The sequence below is a fragment of the Barbus barbus genome (assembly GCF_936440315.1).
Source record: "Barbus barbus genome assembly, chromosome: 20".
Classification (NCBI taxonomy): Eukaryota; Metazoa; Chordata; class Actinopteri; order Cypriniformes; family Cyprinidae; genus Barbus; species Barbus barbus.
The window spans coordinates 13,810,401-13,831,290 of record NC_136748.1 but is presented as its reverse complement, the minus strand read 5'-3'; positions in this window follow the sequence as shown (position 1 = coordinate 13,831,290).

Genomic DNA, 20,890 nt, shown 5'->3' with positions numbered 1-20,890 from the left:
AACAAACAAACAGCTAGTCGACACTTACAAATCAGTTTTCGGCTAACATGACACAGCAACAGTTAATTGGCTCGTTTTGAGGCAAAAACGACGAAACTATGGTTAACTAAAAGTCTGATTATTTCAGAACTTGGTCTGATTCTTGAAAGTGTTTTGAGAATCGGACTACACTGTCCGCGCTGTATTTCTGATTTAAAAGAACCAGCACACAAAAGAGTCATTTGTCTTACAATCGGACTGCATTGGTCAAGCTGTATTTTTGATTCATTAAAAAGAACCGGCTCATAAGAGTCATTTGATCGGAAATCGGACTGCACTGGTCACACAACATGGCCTCATCCATCTGCTTGTTTCAATATGAAATACGTCAACAAAGAAAAAGTGGTCTTGTCCAAAACGTTGCAAGTGTATCATGAATAGCCCTGTTGAAAAAAAAACCCATATGCTGGTTAGGTAGGATTTGAAGCATGGATGCTGATTTGAGCTGGTCATGAGCTGGTTTAAGCTGGTCCTAAACTGGTCAGCAGAGCCGATATGTGACACTGGACCACAAAACCAGTGTCAATTTTCAGAAATTGAGATTTATACATCATCTGAAAGCTGAATAAATAAGCTTTCAGATGATGTATGTTTGTTAGGATCAGACAATATTTTGCCGAGATACAACTATTTGAAAATCTGGAATCTGAGGGTGCAAAAAAATCTAAATATTGAGAAAATCACCTTTAAAGTTGTCCAAATTAAGTTCTTAGCAATGCATATTACTAATCAAAAATGAAGTTTTGATATATTTACAGTAAGAAATTTACCAAATATCTTAATGGAACATGATCTTTACTTAATATCTTAATGATTTTTGGCATAAAAGAAAAATTAATAATTTTGACCCATACAATGTGTTTTTGGCTATTGCTACGAATATGCCCAAGTGATTTAAGACTGGTTTTGTGGTCCAGGGTCACATATGCAGAATACACAAGCTGCCTAGGGCCCCCGAAACACCAGGGGCCCCCTTGCTCTCAAAGATGTTTTAATTTTAGTTTTGTTTTTGATTTTTTTTGCCAGTGGTTATGAAAGCATGAATGATCATTTATTTTAATGCGGTGCGCTGTCACGCTCTCTCCGTAAAAATCAGCCAAATTATGGAGATGGTCCTCACTGCAGAACACAAGATCCAGGGGGTGTGGTTGGATCTAGATCCAACTCCTCTCACCTTACATATACCTAAACACCTTACATATATCACCCCCTGATCCCTAAGCCCACCCATCCCCACCCCTAAGCCTACCCATCTTAAACCTACCATCTCCACCCCCTAGATGTGGATCCAACCCCGCCCCCTGGATCTTTGTTCCGCAGTGAGGGGCTACTGAAATTATGTAACATGAATGTCGTACAGACAAAAAAAAAAAACAAGTTGAAAGCGTGCTGAGCCGCGGAAGAGATACAGTTTCTCGAGCGCTTTCCATGAGCGCGTTTCGAGATTGAATGAAACACGGACAAATGAGTTTCATCCATTCTTTCATCCCAACCCCAGAAGTCTAGGATCGGCACTGCTGGTCATGACCATTTTAGGACCAGCACATGACCAGCATAAACCAACTCAAACCAGCATCCATACTTCAAAACCTACTTAACCAGCATATGCTGTTTTTTTTTCAACAGGGAGAACAGAAAGGACTAACAGTTTTCATAAATTCACATCTTTCTAAGAGCTTTCCTTTTTGAAAAACACCCAAGCTTCAAAATTAATTCTTGGGGCTTCCTTGTAATTTATGTAGAAAAAAAGTGAAAAGATCTCCAAATAATAACCACAGACCTCATGATTCTCTTTTGTGTTTTAGGACTACAAACTGAATAGCTCTATTTTATGTTATAGCCTAAGATATGAGAGATATTTTCTCTTACTTTTAGAGTACAGCTTGTCACCAGTTATAAAGCAGTAGAAATTCTAAAACACTGTTCAAGGCTGCTTTTGTGCGTATTTAAAATATTTATACAACTTGCATTGACTACATATTCTTCTTATGTGCCATTCTAGTTCAAACCATCCATCACTTCAACAAAATTTCCATAATGGCTTTGGTGTGTGCAATGTTCCAGCTGTGAATGTATTAAAGTCCTGCATTCCTAATGCATCTCCCATTGAGATGAAAATGAAAAGGCACGATGTTGCTTAAGGGAAGAAATATTTTTATGTCATATATTTGTTTCAACATAAACAGAGGGGGTTGTCAATACCAAATGATAATAACTGCATACAGTGTTTGCAGTATGCATGCATGTAATATGGACATGTGCTATATGAGTTTATTTAACCTTGCATAACTACTCTCCTTGTGTTATCTGCACAAAATGCAGAGATGATATTCAGTATCTCACAGAAGTGAGTACACCCCTCACATTTTTGTGAATATTTTATATCTTTTCATGTGACAACACTGAAGAATCTTTATTTTTTTCAAGTTTAAAGCCAGATTTTTGCTCCAAAGTGAAAGTTATAGAAACCAGACCATTAATTTTCTTTAACAAAATAAATATCTAAATAATTTTTTTTTTAGGTAGTTTAGTTTCTGCATGTTCTAATTAGTTATAGTGTTTCAAATCAAGAAACAGGTTTGGGTTGCCTGATAATATTAATAATAATAATAATATCACTTTTTTGTCTCCTAGAAATGCACATTTGATAGTAGCTTGAGTTAGGATGCAGAGGTAAAGTTTTGTTCATTATCAAAATCAGTAACATTTGTAAAAATTGTAGCAAGTGTTTTTTTTATTTTATTTAAATGATGATAAACACAATTAAAACCACATATAGCACCTCAATACCATGGTAAAAAATATAAAGATATGGTTTTTAGGTAGCCTATTTGTATGAAAAACAGTAGTCTAAAAACATTCAGTATAAATGAACACATATAGCTTAATCCCAAATACCTACTATAATTATATACCATTACTCTTGTAATAAAATTCAGTGTGAATATCCCACATTTCTGCCACAATACCATGGTGCAGTGAGTGTTACTACAGTAAATCCATGGTAAATGATGGCAATGTGTAGATTGAAAAGCCTTCTGACTGCCTCGTTGAACACAATTTCTCCTGTTTGGCTTTAAATTTAAACTACCACAGAGTCGATTGTGTTCTTCGGTGAATTCAAGCGCTTCACACTGGATCTCATGGTGCTGTTTAATGCTCGTGACTGAGTAAACGCATCTGATTCTGCTCTAGTGAGCACGCGCCGCGTGCAGTTTGAACTTTGATCCGAATGCATAAATGATCCGTGCGTTGCAGTTCAAATGATTCGCGCGGTTTTGTTCCGCTTAAACATTATATCAAACATTTAGCGAACTCTTCATATCGTTTTAACAAGGAAAATTATATCGCGATATCCTTATCGAATTATCGCCCAGCCCTACGTAGGCTATAAGAAGATTGCCAAGACCAGGACGGTGGCCAAGACCATACAGCGGTTTAACAGGACAAGTTCCACTCAGAACAGGCCTTGCCATGGTCGACCAAAGAAGTTGAGTGCACGTGCTCAGTGTCATATCCAGGGGGTGGCCGTCATAGACATAATGGCCGTGGCCACCACTGATCTTAAAGCTTGGCCACCCAAAGCTCAAAATTGCTCAAAACTGCAGTTTTTGTCCCCTTTTTCTTGACAAGAAATGCATTTATTAAGACGCGGAATCAAACGGGAGACTTTTCAGATGCGCACTTCAGCTTCAGATGCGCACTTCAGCTTTGCCTCAGCGCCAGGCGCGAGTCAAATGAGCGTGGAAAAGATACACCAGCCAAATGAGCTTCAGTAGAACAATGAGATGCTGTTAGGCTATATGTCAGTAAAACAAACTTTCCTGTCCTGTCAGCCGTCACAGTAGGCTACTCACGGCGCACACTCTGATGGCGTCATAAATAAGCACACAAGAAACTATGAGCATACAACGTAGTTCTGTCATCAGTTAAGTCATGAAATTATCAAAAAGGTGATTAAAGCAGCAAACTGTGCATGCATGTATGTATTACATTTCAGAACGTCTCTCAAATGCATACTAAAGTATAGGCTATCATGCAATTCCAGATCACAATAAGGTGCAAGCTGATAATTTAATGCACAAACTGTAAATGTGCACTTATACTAGAACATATGTGCTATTTTTTCATTAATTTTAGAAGTACAAACGAAAATGAAACCATTTAAATGCATAAAATAACTAATTTTACATTCTGGCATTTATGTGCTGTTGTCTTCCGGCCTTTTTCACATTCTTATCACTAACTGCATGTCTAATCCATGAGTATGTAATGTTAGAGAACAAGTTTTTGCGGGTTTTGAGAACCAGAACCAAACTGACAGAGCAATAAAGCTATAGTGAGCCCCTTTATTAAAATACCTGGAGGTGAGGAATAATACAAAAATTGTCATATTCACTCAGTATTACTTGATATAATTCACAAATATATCTATTACAATTAAGTAGAAATTAATTGTATTCAGCTGTGTTTTAGGCACTAAAATAGTTTCACGAGTTCACACGTAATGCGTATTTGGCGAGTATGGTAGTAGTTGGCGTGCTGTCCTGGGGAAGGGCTGAGCTCGGGAATGGCCCGAACCCAGAGTATCCCCCCATGGTATGGTGAGAACTTAGTGATATTGGTGGAGAAGGGGTGGTGGAGGGATGCTGATAGACCATCAAATGAGTGGAGGTATGTCAGCTGTATTTATATCCGTGAGTTGATTGACTTGATTACGTGCCACTTGTGTTTAATTAGGCTAAGTATCTGACGTGCTCCTCCCGAACTTTGTTAATAAAACATCATTTATAGTCAATCACATTTTTATATTGAAATAATGAAGATTTCTGTGCCACCCAAGGCTGGTTGCTGGCCCCTCCCTGGCCACCCCTATGAAAACATCCTGGTTCTGCCACTGGTCATATCCAGACTGAGGTTGTGTTTGGGAAATAGACGTATGAGTGCTGCCAGCATTGCTGCAGAGGTTAAAGGGGTGGGGGGATCAGCCTGTCAGTGCTCAGACCATACGCCGCACACTGCATCAAATTGGTCTGCATGGCTGTCGTCCCCGTACAGTTCATTGAGGGAACCATGAATGCCAACATGTACAGTGACATACTGAAGCAGAGACTGGGCCAAAGGGCAGTATTCCAACATGATAACGACCCCAAACACACCTCCAAGACAACCACTGGCTTGCTAAAGAAGCTGAGGGTAAAGGTGATGGACTGGCCAAGCATGTCTCCAGACCTAAACCCTATTGAGCATCTTTGGGGCATCCTCAAATGGAAGGTGGAGGAGCGCAAGGTCTTTAATATCCACCAGCTCCGTGATGTCGTCATGGAGGAGTGGAAGAGGACTCCAGTGGCAACCTGTGAAGCTCTGGTGAACTCCATGCCCAAGAGGGTTAAGGCAGTGCTGGAAAATAATGGTGGCCACACAAAATATTGACACTTTGGGCCCAATTTGGACATTTTCACTTAGGGGTGTACTCACTTTTGTGGCCAGCGGTTTAGACATTAATGGCTGTGTGTTGAGTTATTTTGAGGGGACAGCAAATTTACACTGTTATACAAGCTGTACACTCACTACTTTACATTGTAGCAAAGTGTCATTTCTTCAGTGTTGTCACATGAAAAGATATAATAAAATATTTACAGAAATGTGAGGGGAGTACTCACTTCTGTGAGATACTGTGCAATTGTTTTGAAAACTTAAAAAAAAAAGTCACCATCCTTTCCCATATTCGCTTGCTTCTGTTTCCCTTTCCTTTTTCCCATTGTCATTTCACCTTGGCAATCATATTTTATCTCACTGAGGTGGCTAAAATTATAGATCCTAATGACAGAAGTGCATCAAAGGCACACGTGCACTCACATTCCATGCTCACAGTATTCAAGCTTCCATCATGGGCCACTGTTATTCTCTGCAAGTTTGATTTTGGAATCACCATACAATACACAGTGTTATCGCTCTCAATATACATAGGCCATAATATTGGCATGGATCTTATGTCAAGCAGTTGCAGCACTGTGAGCATATCTTTCATATCCAACTAAATGAATCTGGCTGGCTCAGCTGCAAGTGCCACATTTATGGGATACATTTTGGTAACATGCAGAATGACCAGAATAGATGTGTAGCTTATTTAATGTAGGGTAAAGAATGGGGAACTTATATGCAACTCTTAAAAACAATGTGCATTTCCTTTTAAATTATAATATGTTTAGATAAAAGTTTAGCATGTGCAGAACAATGATGCTTCAGCCAATGTGTTATTATAGGAAATGGAAGCATTTGCAAACTTAGTTGTTATACAAACCGTAAAATTATTCATAGAGGCCATGCACTACTGGGGTAAGTTGATTATTTTATTTTTTGTTTTATTAATGACTGTACATTATTCTTTACATATATGTTCAAATTTTATCTACTTGTCAAATGCAACTGCAAAATATTGTATTTAACATTTACACCTGCTGTCTCATGCAATAAGTCTTAGGTCTAGTGCTTGTCACCATCTTCAAGAACCCATAATTTATTAATAGTGTGTAAGAAGTGGATAAACAGTGACATTTGACTCCTGTCAGCTTAGTTTGTTGAGCAGCACATACACAAGCTCTCATTAAACTAAAGGAAGTCTGTGACTCCTGCAGAGAAGCGATGTGTTTACTATACCGTGCTTCTAATTAGAGATACTTTTTTAACAAGAATTTGACCTATGATCTTCCACATAAATCCATTTTTACAGCCAGTGACCGGAAAAAAAACTGTTACCCATGTTATTGTATTGAGACTGTTGTTAGTGACGATTAGCATACAATTTTTTTGCTTACATATAATGTAATTTCAATGTCTTCATAGAAATGATATAACAGTTAGATGCATTTATCTAGTTATATCTTGTTTATGGCTGGCAGGTCACATCTATGTTGACATTTAGAACAATAGCATGATTGTGAGTGTGATACTGAAAAGTGGGAAAAAGGAAGAAAGAAAAAAAGGAAGAAAAAGAAAAACATAATGGAAATGAACCATGCCCTGCTCCAGAACTTTAACATTTCCACTAAGCTATATTTCAGGTCAGAAGGTGCAGGGACACAGGGACACAGTTTCTATTTATAGCACATCCTTCCTTTTAATGCACTGCAAATGGGGTTCCTGTAATATTATTTCTCACATATCTTTTTTCATACGTTTCATATCATACGTTTTTTTTTTGTTCTTTCTTTAGGAACACCAGAGAATTTCCATGTAAGAGACATAGATTGTTCGGCAGAATTTTCATTATTTTTTGAATATCTCTGGCAACATGAATGTTACAACAATCCAAGAAGGAGCAAATGAAAATTATTGGGCAAAGAACAGACACATTCAATGTCAAAAAATATTTCCTAAATTTTATTCAACAACCAGCTGGCTGTGTTGATTGGCACAGTGATGAAAGTCTATAAGAGGGAATCAATATAAAAGATTTCTGACCAAAAAGTGACACAAATCAACACATTTGTCTTGTAAATTTGTTTTTAAATATGATTCATTTGTGATATTCTTCAATTCAATCATTTTTACAGTTGTATCATGGCTTTTTAATCACTTAGATTCGCTATGAATGATTAAATGTTCTTATATTGAATTCAGTGGGCATCATTCATGAAAGAATGTGTCTAAATCATGTTGAATTTTTCAGCTTTAATTTAATGTGGCTTAAAGGAATAGTCCAATCATTAATCACCCTTATGTCAATTTAAACTTGTTAGATCAGCATGGGCTGTTGCCTTTACTTCCTGCTGTTTCACCTTGATGAAAAAAAAATTAAATGTTTACGCACAGCACATTTAGGTTTAGGCTCTATACTAGCATCTGTCCATTTATTGGCTTTCCCTCTTCACTTCACTTGACTACTTGAAAAAACACTCGGGTCAAATGTGAAAGTGCTGACTTAGTGTGCATCTCTCTGACTGACAGGGAGAACATCCACCGGCACTGGAAAGTTAAACAGTGCCTATTCTTTTTTAGGGGCTCACAGTATATAAATAGAGGCCAGTTTTCTGATCTTAGCAAGATAACATTCTAATCCATGTTACATAACATTTTGAGCAGCAACCCCTTGACCCAGAGTAAAAAAATATTTGGCTAGTGTTTGCCATGCACGTGAATGAGCTTATGCTATGCCATTGAAAAACACTGACATTGCATGAAGGGTCACCATACAGTGTGGTCAATGGGAACATTCTCATGAGCAAACATAAACGTCAAGAGGCTGACTTGTTTGTCTTGCTAAGGCCAATGTCATAGCAACTTTTTATGCATCTTAAATAGGCCTATTAATACACTGTCAGCAGATAGACACGGGGCACAGAGGTAAGTGCAATACAAACAACAGGTTTATTGAAAAGCAGCAGAGGGAAATGAGATGAGCAGTAAATCCGGGTAAGCAGGCGAGGAATGGGAAAGTCTCTTGGGGCTTATCTGAGTGTTAATGTCCTTGTTGCTTCATCCAGGGGATCCAGAGAGAATCGCGGAGTGTGGAGACAGTGGAGCACAGGAACGATGGAGAACGGGGATAGGAACACAGGAACAACTGGTAGGTAGACAAAAGGTAAGTGGTTCAGGTTAGTCAACATGAATGTTTGAGACCAGACAGTGAGTGAATGGGAGGAGTGCAGGGATTTAGTGCTGCTGATTAGTGCTGACAGGTGGCGGTGATCAGAAATCAGGGGATTGGGATCTGGTGAGTATCGTTGGTGGAGACTGCGGTGACTCTCTGACATACACTACTTAAACACATTTACATAATATTTATGTAAATATTATATCAAAACAAAAAGCTTGATTGAAAATGCGGCACATTATTTTTCCCCAAAATTAATATTTACCTTTATTATTTCTTGCTTTTTCACATCACGACTCACATTTAATATCTACCACATGTTTTTTATGGTTTTCACTTTTCTCCTAAAGAAGTACATTGACTTTTGAAAAATCTCTGTTAGAGGAAAAATCCTTTGATGTTGTGAAATGATCAGAATTGAAGTATAGCTATAATAATAATAAATAAAAAAAGTATTCATTTTTACCCAATTAAATATTTCACTTTTTATTATCATAATTTCAAACTTGTAATGCATTTTTTATAGTTTAAGTTGGAAAGTGTTTACAACAAACAAAGGTAAGACAAAATCTCTACATAAAAGGCACTTGAACAGATGGTGTAGTTGATTAAGGCATGGACTTATATTTATATTTTATCATGTAAAAAAATGTAATGTAGTTGAAGAAACATCCATTATGTCTTGTTAAGCCTCCAAGTTCTCTCTAAGTTCTGATATTACTGTTTGTTTTATGGCACAAACTGTATTTTGCTTGACAACATCAAGCAAGATGACACTGAAGCAGCTTCCAATGTTGAATTTCAAATGGCAATTATGATCTTACAAGTTGCCTTGTACTGCTTTAGCAAAGCACTATGGTGTGCCTACATATAGAAACATTTAGAAGGTTTCATAGAGATTAAGAGCCTCCTTCACTTTTCCAATGCGAATTAAAATGGCTATAAAGCCCATTACAGCCCTCTAGGAAATTCAGGGCTGTTGAGCCATACACACCTCCAGAAAATACCACTGATAGCCTTGAATGTGAAGTGGAAAATATGGTTACAGAAAAAGAGACTGGGTCTTAACTTATAAATGGTTTTTCATCTTGTTTGTTTGCAGGAACAGATTGTAAGAAATATCTCCATTCACACGAATGTTGATTGGCTGTCACCTTTATCTATTTCTGCTTGAGCTTGAAGAGATGAGACTTATCAGGAACTTCCAGTTGCATGTCACTTTTTGCTTATCTACAGCTCCACTGGGGAATCCTGAAGTCGAAGGTAAGGATGGGAATGGACATAATGTCACCTTTGGGATTGGATGGGATGAGGAGTCAGCACATGCTGTTTGACTGTAATTCCAGTACAGTCAAGGATAGGACTGCTACTTCCTTACATCTATGCTGCCTTGTTTTTGACCCACTTCAGATCTCATTTGCACGGCTTCTCTCTATTTTGTTTCTTGAATTTCTCCCTGACATTCACGCTTAATCTTTCATTTATATTTAACTTTTTATTTTTTTCTGTGTATGTGCGTGTTGCTATAACCAGGAGGCTGGCTGGAATCCCAGGTGGGAGCTAGAGATTGCAAGTGTTTAGATTAATTGAATATTTCACTGACCCATTACTAGGGTGAGGTGTGTTCCATTTATAGCTTGGATGGATGCATTGGCTCAGCATCAATTGGTTTTCTCCCCCAGATCTTGCTGACTGAGAGTGAGGTGAAGGGGAGCATACACTGTAAAAACTTTTACTGTGATCTACTCAATTTTTTTGGTGAAACATTTTTACACTAAAAAATATTAACTTCTTCATTAACGTTATGCCTTCACTGTTTGAGTGATTCCGAATGACCTTTCATCGGTGCTTTGGTACAAATGAGGGCAGTAGGGGCTCTCGGAAAACTTTGCACTGAGTTTACAGTTGTAATTACGAGTTATACAAAGAGATTGTAACTTTTTACACACAGAATATTGAAGTTTCAGCTATTCCGACATGGTGTGAACTCACCCAGAGAGACGGCCCATTAAAAAAGTTTAGTTTTTTTTCAACGGGCCACTGACGCGGCTGCACCGGGATTTGACCATTACACCAGTCTAACGTTACTTACGCTGGACTACGGATAGACTAGTTTAGTTGTTGTTTTCTGCAATTACTCACAAATATGCTCATCACAGATAACAGTGACGAAATGGCCCCTTCCAAAAAGTAGTTAATAGCGTTACCACCTTAGGCTGCAACCGCGTTAAAAAAATTACACTGAACGTTTTGTGTAACTTACCTGAAAACACAGCCAATATTTATTTAACTATTGATAACTGACTACTTCCCAGTATTTTAAAGTAGTCTTAAGGTGGTTTTAGCCTCAGTTCCCTGTCGATATTTCAATCGTACTGTGTCGTAAGACGCTTGTATGGGAAAAACTCCTTTTTTCCTCTTCACTGAAGCCTTTTCAATCAGGCAGTGAAACTGCACGTCCATTGGTTCGTGCAGTGCAATAAAATCGAACCAATGGCTCAGTGGCGATGAGCGAGCCTATGGTTATGCAGCCCGCCAGAGCCCGCCAAAATGGGGGGCGGCTTCTGGCTATATAAGCAGCTGCTTCGCCGCTGCAACTCAGATTTCTATTCTTCAGCGACGAAGCTTCTTCCTCCCTGACTCTTCGCTCACGCCGACTTCGCCGTTGAAACGCCTCGCAGCTGGATCGGACCCCCTGCAGATTCCTGCTTCCTGGTCTATCCCCTGCCGCCATCCGGCAAAACACTAAAAGAGCCTCACAAAAAGAGCATCGGCGTTGTTGCAAATGCCGCGCCGTCATTGTAAGACGTGCAGGGCTCCCCTGCACACTGATGACGGTCACGCTGAGTGCGTGTCATGCTTGGGGAAATCCCACGCTGACGCTGCGCTCAGCGGGACTGACTGCTCGCACAGCGAGTCTTTCAGTCTTGCCTCTCTGCGCTCGCGGATAGCTTTCTTTTCAGAAAGTGACTCCGCCCCTCGCGCCCTCCCATCTTCTTCCTCCCAGGGACCTGCGAGAAAGAAACAGCAGGGCAGAGGACTTGAGCTGTCGGAGACTTGCGAGCTCACGTCGGCTCAGTGCCTGTGTCCCTCGCCGTCTCCGCAGAGAGAAGATTCACCGGTCCTCTTCACCCTACCCGTTCAGCGTTCCTCCGCAGCTGCGAGCGACATGATCTCGTTCGGTGGGAGCGACGACGAGATGGACAGCCTTTCCCTGGCGGCTTCGGACGCGGAGGAGTTTTCGGGCTCGATATCTGACCCCGCCCTCTTACCGCCGTCCTCTTCTCGCAGCGCCAGACCCAGAACGGATGAGGAGCTCGTCCGTATCATGACTACGGCTGTCAGTGAGGTCGGGCTCGAGTGGTCTCCGCCTGAGGAGCCGTCTCGCAGCAGGTTGGATGAGTGGTTTCTCTCGGGGCGCCAGCAAGCCCCCCGGCCAACACTCTTCCCCCTTCTTTCCAGAAGTCCACTATGAGCTCACTAAATCGTGGCGCGCCCCCTACTCGTCTCACATCAGATCTTCTGCTTCTTCCGCCCTCACCTCCGTTGACAGAGCCGAAGAGAAGGAATACGAGCACCTGCCCCCTTTGGATGAGTCCGTGGCCGCGCATCTCTGCCCGCCCATGGCGATCGGATGGAAGGCGAGGGCAAACCATCCGTCCAAGCCATGCAGAGACACGTCTGCACTCGCTGGATGCGCCTACTCGGCAGCTGGACAAGCGGCTTCGGCGCTGCATTCGATTGCGGTTCTCCAGGTCTTTCAGGCCAAGATGCTCGCCAGCGAGGAGGCCGGTCTTGATGCAGCTTCACTCAGGGACCTGAGGAGTGCAACGGGCCTGGCCCTGCGCGCCACTAAAGCCACCGCCCAGGCCATCGGGCGGTCAATGTCCAACCTGGTGGTGTTGGAACGTCATCTGTGGCTCACGCTGACGGAGATGAAGGAGGCGGATAAGGTCCCCTTCCTCGATGCTCCAGTCTCAGCCAACAGCCTGTTCTGGCCAGCTGTGGAGGGCTTTGCTGAGCGATTTACGGAGGCTCAGAAGTCGTCTCAGGCGATGTGACACTTCCTCCCGAAACGCTCCAGCTCTTCTGCTGCTGCTGGTCGCCGACTCAGCAGCCCGCCAAGACAGCTTCAGCCACTCTTGAACCCCGGCCCCCGAAAGACCGGCAGGATAGAGGACGTTCCCGCTCGGTAAGACGTTACCCCTTCCTGAAGCGCCAAGGACCCGGCTCAAGAACGCCTTGGATCCGGCAACTCAGTGTGCAGTGCCTGTCAATTCTTCCGTCAAGACATAAGGGGACACCACGTGCTAGTACGCTAAGAAGCAAGTCCGTGGTGTCATACATAAATCACCAGGACGGCCTCGTCTCGAAGCGCCTGTGCACGCTGGCGAAAAACCTTCTTGTTTGGGCTCAGACCAATCTGCACTCACTGAAGGCGACGCATGTGCCGGGCAAAATGAACCAAGGAGCAGACATGTTGTCAAGGAAAAACGTCTCCTCAGAGGAATGGACACTCCACCCGAAAATCTGGGACATCTTCGGCAGAGCTCGAGGAGATCTCTTTGCCCCTGAAGACACCTCTCACTGCCCAATCTATTTCACAAAGAGCACGGATGCCCTGGCCCACGAGTGGCCCAGTCTTCCGCTCTACGTGTTCCCTCCAATCGCCCTGTTACCTCAGGTACTCAGACGAGTCAGGGAACAATGGCACAGGCTTCTCCTAATAGCCCCCTTCTGGAGGAACCAGCCGTGGGTGTCGGAACTATTCCAGCTGCTGGAAGCAGCTCCGTGGCCCATTCCCTTGAGACGGGACCTCCTCTCTCAAGTGAACGGCACGCTGTGGCATCCACGGCCCGAGTTATGGGCCCTGCATGTGTGGCCGCTAAACGGGAGCCTTTTGTCCTCCCAGAGCGTGTCTTAAACACTATGGCGGAAGCTAGAGCCCCGTCTACCAGACGCCTCTATGCTCTGAAGTGGTCCATTTTCTCGGCTTGGTGTCAAGGCCGCGACTTAGATCCGGTCACCTCTGAGGTATCAGTGCTTCTTTCATTTCTGCAGGAGATGCTGGATAAACAGCGTTCCCCATCCACCATCAAAGTTTACGCTTCAGCCATAGTGCCTTTTCATGCCCCTATTGCTGGTTGTTCGGTGGGCAGAAATAGTGTGGTGGTCCAGTTTGTACGAGGCGCCAGGAGATCGAACCATCCTCGCCCTCGTACAATTCCAACTTGGGACTTACCAACCGTGCTAAGGGCCTTGAGAGGCCCCCCGTTAGAACCATTGCAATCCGCGAGCCTGAGATCGCTCTAGTTTAAAACCGCCCTGCTGTTGGCACTGGCGTCGGTTAAGTTAGTAGGAGACCTACAGGCCCTTTCTGTCAACCCTGCTTGCCTGGAATTCGGGCCTAATGACGCCAAGGTCGTCCTGAAACCAAGGCTGGGTTATGTACCTAAGGTGCTCTCCACTCCATTCAGAGTCCAGGTCATAGCGCTTTCCGCACTTCCCCCTGGATGACAAGGAATTGTCCCTGCTCTTCCCCGTCAGGGCCCTAAGGGTTCTGCCTCGTTCAGGAGATCAGAACAGCTTTTTGTCAGCTTCGGTAACCGCGCTAAAGGTCGCCTTGTTACGAAGCAAAGAATCTCCAGGTGGATAGTGGATGCTATCACCCTAGCATACTCCTCCTTGGGCTTGCAGTGCCCCATTGGAGTCAGAGCCCATTCCACCAGAGGCATCGCCTCTTCCTGGGAATGGTCCAGCGGGGTGTCCATTTCGGAAATTTGTGAGGCGGACGGCTGGTCCTCGCCATCCACATTTATGAGGTTTTACAACCTGGACGTCCCCGCCTTGCAGACCAGAGTACTTTCTGCTTAAGTTCGCCGCTTCTGGCTAGATAAGCTATGTCAAGGGTTCACTTGACCAACTGTGCTCAAGTCCCTCCTTCTCTTGGAAGGTCCATATTATGGGCACTAAGTGTCTACTTACGGGACGACACCCAGGCCATGGTACTGGTTCCCATACAAGCGTCTTACAATGCAGTACGAGTGAAATATCGACAGGGAACGTACTCGGTTATTATCGTAACCTCGGGTCCCTGAGATATGGGAATGAGTACTGCGTTCCTGGCCGTGCTATGAGCTGCACTCCTCAGGCGCTTCAGAAGAAATCTGAGTTGCGGAAGCGAAGCCGCTTATATAGCCAGAAGCCCCCCCCCCCCATTTTGGCGGGCTCTGGCGGGCTGTATAGCTCATCGCCGCCGAGCCATTGGTTCGATTTTATAGCACTGCACGAACCAATGGACGTGCAGTTTCACTGCATGATTGAAAAGGCTTCAGTGAAGAGGAAAAAAGGAGTTTGTCCCATACAATTTAGATACAGTACTCGTTCCCAGATCTCAGGGAACCGAGGTTACGATAGTAACCGAGTACGGTTTCCTTCTTCTTCTTCTTCCAGTTTTCTTTCTTGTGACCAGCAAGCAGATTCCCGTCGTTGAGCGCGGCCGTTGTGTTCACATGATCACAAACAATAGCCGCGAAACTTACTCAATTTTTTAAGTCGATGTAAAATACAATTTTTTTTTTTAATTATAGAAAATAGCCAGTAATTTCTGTTCTTAAAACTGACCAGTTTTATTGCAACATTCTCAAATATTTTAATTTAAATGTACCAAAAACATTAAGGACATGTGAAAAATATAATTTGTTAGTTAAATGCTTAATATTTTTTTTAAAACATACTTAAGTAGAACAAGTAAATTTGAGATAAAATAAACTGTGGGATTTTTACTCATTAATCTTGGTAAATCCAAGTCAAATAATCTCTTAAATGATAGTCAGAGATTTTAAGTTAATACAAGTTTTTATTTTTGTGATATTTACAAAGCCTCTGAATTATTTTTTACAGTGTAAGAGGCCGAAATAAAATGTCAATGAGAACTCAAAACAGAGGCTGCAGCAAGGGAAAAGGGGAGGTTATTTTCTCTTTCTGTGAAGTGAATGCAAACAAGTAAATCTACTGTGGACTTCTAAACTGCAAAAAAACTGCAATACTCCGACAATAAAAAGTGCGTATGTCTGCTTAGACCCTGATGTGAAGCTAAAGCACTTTTCCACGTCAAAGACAGTTTTTATAAATATGAGCACTGGATATGCGTGGATTTAAGCGTACGCACACTCTACGATCAAATCTGTGTGTACGCACGATTTATAAATGAGGTCCCAGACTTGGCAGAAGGTTGCAGGTTCGATTCTCAGTACTGGCAGGAAATGTCCCTCACTGCAGAACAAAGATCCAGGGGGCGGGATTGGATCCACATCTGGCGGGGGGGTAGGTTTAGGGGTGGAGACGGGTAGGTTTAGGTCTATGTAAGGTGGAAGGAGTTGGATCTAGATCCAACCACGCCCCCTGGATCTTGTGTTCTGCAGTGAGGAAATGTAGGTAGGGGGAGTAAATGAACAACACTCTCTTCCACACTCAACAACACCCACAACTGATGGGAGCAAGCAGGGGCTTCATGCACTCATGATTTTTGAGGTGGCACGTGCTTGTCATGTGACACACAGCAGCAACAATAGCACTGTATAACTGATATGGGCTTATGCTTGATTTATTTTTTTCCTTTTTATTCAAAATATTTCCAAACGTGTTAACTATATCTGGAAATATCTCGATTCTCAAATAGTTGTATGTAAATGCGTTTTGCACCTTTATAGATTATGTAATTTGATCAATAAATGGTGATGGGAAAAGTCGACTAATAGTGTAATCTATTAAGAATGCAATGGCCAATCAGAGATGTTCAGATGAGTCATTGCTGAAATGTAGTGTTTTGTTCACTTGCTCGCTGACTGAATTATCTGGTGAATTCTCTCATCAGAAACAACAACTCTGGCTAGACTGAATGAAAATGTTCTTTGATAATGTATATGTGTTTTTTCTCTGTGTAAAATGAAAGTGTTATAATTAGTAACTTACAATAATATTGTTATTTTTAGTCAGTCGTATTAATATTTTATGGCGACACCCATATCTCGTACTTAAGTAAAACGTTTTTATATGTAGTTAAGCTCAACAGAATCGTGTGTGATTGGTTATAATGCATGCAGCGCTGTACATACGCATCTTTGGTCTTTGGTGTGATTGTATAAAATATAAAAAATATTACTCACTTATTTTTTGTCTTTTGGAAGATGCATTCAAAATCCACTTGGCTCAGAAATCTGAGGAAATCCACCTAGGATGCTTTGAGGGTGAATAAAACACTGGCTAATTTAAATTTTTGGGTGAACTAACCCTTTAATGCACAGACTAACAGTCTGTTTGGAACAGTGGATTGGATTTGTTGGCCCAGCACATCTCGGACTAAGATCTGGGGAGTTCAACACCTTGACCTCTTTGTCATATTCCTGTTCATTTTTTTCAGTATGGCAAGGTGCATTACTCTGTTGAAATAAGCCACTGCCATCAGGAAACATCACTCCCATGAAAGAGTGTATATGGTCTGCAGCAAACTTTAGATTTGGTGATACGTGTAAAAGTAACATTCACATGAATGCCAGGACACCAAGTTTCCCAGCCCCATAGCATAATACTGCCTACTGACGGCTCACATGCACCCAGCCATCCACCGGATCTAAAAGAAAACATGATTCAGCAGACCAGGCAACCTTCTTCCACTGCCCCTTGGCCAGTTCTGACGCTCACATGTCCAGGTGCTTTCGGAGGTGGACAGGAGTCATCATGGACACTCTGAATGGTGTGCGGCTATGCAGCCCCATACACAGTCCCCCTCAATGCACTCTGTGTTCTGAAAGCTTTCTACCATGGCCAGCATTAGGGTTTTCAGCAATCTGAGCTACAGTAACTCTTCTGTGTTATTGGACCAGACAGCCTTCGCTCCACGCATCAGTGAGCTGGTTGTCCTTCCTTACAGCACTTTTGGTAGGTACTAACCTCTGCATACCAGGAACACCCCACAAAACATTTGGAGATGCTCTGACCCAGACATCACTGTTTGGTCCTTGGGAAAAGACACTCAGATCTTTTCACTTTCAAGTTCAACACATGAAATTTACAAATGGACTGTTCACTTTGCTTAATATATCTCACCCCTTGTCCAGTGCCATTGTAACGTTATAATCAATGTTATTGACTTCATCTGTCAGTGGCTTTAATGTTGTGGTTGATTGTTGTACTGTAAATCAGCACTCTCGGAAGATGCTCAGGCAATCAAATTTGAGGACTGGAACTAACTGGGAAACAAAAAATCACATAGTGTAAAACTCTACTTATGAAGAACTGTCTTAAATTTGCTTCTGTAGTGTTTACTTTTGGTGGTACAAGAGTGGATAAAGATCTTTACATGCCATTGTATATAGGTGTTTTACAGTGTTGGGGAAAGTTACTTTTAAAAGTAATGCATTACATTATTGCGTTACTCCCTAAAAAGTAACAAATTACGTTACTTAGCTACTTTTTATGGAAAGTAGTACGTTACGTTACTTTTGCGTTACTTTTTAAATATGAGCAGGGCTTGATTGTTTTTAATACAAGAAGTTCTAATCATAGCAAATGTAAAAGCCCTTTCACACCAAAAAGTGTAATGAATAAACCTCAGACTGAAGGAAAAATAAATTCACGTCTGTAAAGTAGAACGCAGGAGAAGCGGGTTCAACACTCTTCAGCAATAAAAAAACGATGAAGCACAATTGTTAGTTTAAAGTAATTTTTGCTTATTAGTATGGTTGAACTGGATCATCAAAGGTCAGCAGCAAAGACATTGGTTAATAAAATGGGATTAGATACATTTGTATCGTTTAACATATTTAATTATTGCAGGTTTGCGTCATATTCTGAGTTTGCATTTCACTGTTTTAATTCATTTTGATGAATACTAAATGTTTTTTGCGAGTGGGATGAATTAATGCACATTCACACTTAGTCTAGAACTACAGTAACAGCATGTTCACACAGCGCACTGTCAGTCAGTAAATGGGGGAAAATACTTTTTTGAAAAAGTAACTCAGATATTTTCTTCTAAATTAAAAAGTAATGCGTTACTTTACTAGTTACTTGAAAAAAGTAATATTACGTAACCCAACACTGGTGTATTACACAAACACTGTTGTTTTGTATAGGTAATGTTTAGATTATGCATTTTCATTAGACTGGACAAAAAAATGTTTATTGATTTCTTATCTTGCCATTCTGTATACTGGCAGCTCAGCAGTGATCTGATCAGTCTTCAGATAGTTAACAGTTTTGGCACCTTATTGGCATGAAAGTATTGGCGGCATTTTTCTTCCCCCAGTAGACAGCACATATATAGTTTGTTACGGATTGTAAACTGATTAATTTAACATGTTGTCCTCACAGTCCTTGACTTTGATCAGCATCATTCTTAGCAGAGTCAGCACAGTCATGTAATGGAATTTTCCTCAGTAGTACTAAAGCATAATTTTCTTCAATTACCATGATTGCCGCAGAATGCTTTTTAAAATCTGGAGTAGCCTGCTATTTTAATATGATTATGATTTTGGAAATCTAAAAAACTTTTCATGTGCTTTTAGTATGCAAAATAGTTCAACATCAGTGAGTAATATATCAAAGGTAGTTATTGCTTGCTGGGTAGAGAAAAGATACACCATCTGCTACTCCCTAACCACACACCTTTATAATTCCATCTATGTTCAGTAGTATATGTTACATCAAAATTCAAACTTAAAAACAGAACAGTAGACGTGTATAAAAATTTGCTGCATATGAATCTCTTCATATTATATCACCCCTTGACATGTGCCATTGTAACAATATAATCAATGTTATTCACTGCACCTGTCAGTGGATTTAATGTTGTCTGATCAGTGTACAGCAGATGTGAATTGTTTTTGATTATATCCAGTTATATTTGCCTTCAAATTTATTGTAATGTACACAGTCTAGTCATGACCAGAAGGAAGGGGATTTAATATGGCACCATATTCTGCAAAATGTCTCTGTGGACAGTCAAATTTATATTTTCTATTAAAGCTGTCTGTCCTGAAATATTGAACTATGATCTAATCCAAAGGGCAGCACCTCAAACTCAAAACAATAGTTATAAATGTCAGCTTGCAAGAGGTGCAATATAACATAATGTGATGTTATGGAAGAAACATGCAATTTTGGCAGCACAAGTTAAAATATATAAATAAAAATGACTTGTGTTCTCATTTTCAATTTACTACATACATTAATGTAGAATTCTGTACCGTGCAGTGCTGATACTATCTGACTGGAAAAATCACCACAATTTCCCTCATGTGATCAATATAATAATTCACACGTTATGTGATAAGGACATCTGTGGAGTATTATAGGCCCTATATGTGGTATAATTTTGCTGAAATTAAAAAAATGACATGACATGATGTATTACTGTACACTGATACACCAGCAGATACTTCAGTGCACTGGAGGACGTTCTTGCTTTGCACTGCAAGAAAAAAATGTGCAGTATGCATTTATTTCCAACAACAAAGATACATCATAAATACATCATAACTGATGTTGCCTTAACTGAAACTATTAAAAATAGTACTAAAACTATATATATATATTTTTAACATTGAAATGCCACCTTGGTAACTAACTAAAATAAAACTAATTTGAAGCACAAATATGACTACACTAAAATGGAAATAAATATGAATTAAAAAATGGCATATTTAAAATCTACTATAAAACTTAAAAAAGCAAATAAAATGTAAACTCAAATTAAAGCTTAAAGTATAGAAAAAAAGCCAATTCAAAATATTAAAAACTGTAGTGTATGTATATATTTCTATTATACTAAAATAACACTGATCATATAATGCTGAAGAAATAACATTATTATTAGGTAAAGAGAAGATGACTATACATTTGTCTACAGCTACTTTATAGTAAAACTAAACTCAACAACAAAGCATATTTTGATGTCAGTTAATGCAAAATGGGTTGGCATTAATAAAAAGGATACATTTCAGGGAACAAATTTGAAAAATATTCACGATGAAACACTCATTGTGCATTGTATCATCAGATAGTATAACAAGTCTGGATTTTCTTCCCAAATCCTCTCAATTAGACCTTAACAGGGGAAATTTTCAGACTGAGTTTAAAAGCAAAGGTATTGATTGAAGAGTCCTGGGCAGAACTGTATTGAGTCAGAACTTGAAATGATTGAGAATTAGATCCCTGCTCGTTACGTGTCCTATAAAAGTAGACATCTGTATT